This window comes from Bolinopsis microptera, chromosome 3 (genome assembly GCF_026151205.1).
Source record: "Bolinopsis microptera isolate Bmic1 chromosome 3, MBARI_Bmic_1.0, whole genome shotgun sequence".
Classification (NCBI taxonomy): Eukaryota; Metazoa; Ctenophora; class Tentaculata; order Lobata; family Bolinopsidae; genus Bolinopsis; species Bolinopsis microptera.
This window is the reverse complement of record NC_087074.1, coordinates 20,104,602-20,105,644: the sequence shown is the minus strand read 5'-3', so window position 1 is coordinate 20,105,644 and position 1,043 is coordinate 20,104,602.

The window sequence follows — 1,043 nt, the reverse complement described above, 5'->3', positions numbered from 1 at the left end:
CTCCTTAAATTTAAACCCTTCGTTTACACTCGTTTTAAGTTTTTACAATCTTACACACGCACCGTATTGTGGTGGATCGGACCTCCACCAAGTTGAGAGGGTATCTTGGCTCTTTCGGTGATTGTAGTCTGGACAATAGGGTCACCAATCGGTATAGTCGGGTCAGTATTATCTATTGTATTTTTATCTAAGTAATTGGGAGTCTTTTCGTGTTCGGACGGATAAACAGTAGCTATTTTGTCAGCAACGGTATTATGATTGCCTAAAAGCCGCGCGCACGTGTCAAAACCGATGATTTTACAGTCAACATAATACTCATATTATCACGTTAAAGTTATCTAGCTCGGGTAACTCAATAACTGTAGCCACTACTAAGACCATTGGTCGAGCCGATAATAATGTCTATCTCGTGTAGTTTACTCAGTTTAGAGTTTACTGCAGTACTTATCAGTGCTTACTACACTGCTTATCATAATTCTTTACTCTTTTTGTTGTTGTATACCCTCCTTTTATATCATAACCAACTTGTTGTATACCCTCCTTTTATATCATAACCAACTTGTTGTGTTTGAGCGGTTTAGTTTTGGCTCCAAATGTTTGAAATGAACTTTCTTTCTCGTTTGTAGACCAGACATCTGTGTCTGAAATTGAAGAGGATAAACTGAGTTGGAGCAAAAACCTTGGACAGATATCAAGATTCTGGAAAGTAGAGACCTGGTTACCTGGTTACCTGGTTACATATCGAAGATAGTAGCCATCTGTAGCCATCCATTCTGGAAAGTAGAGACAGTTACCTGGTTACCTGGTGGCTGGTTACCATCATATCGAAGATAGTAGCTATCTGTATGGAACTGGGGAACTGCTCCCATATGGTGAAAGAAGTTGACTGAAGACCTCCTTTCACTTAGGCGGACACTCTGGGATATGCACGAGATATTGAAAGACTTCTATAAATCATTGTGGAAAGAAGAGTATTATTATAAAGAAGAGTATTATCGCTCAGAGCTCAGAATATGAAGCAAACTGTAGCTAAATTCTACCGT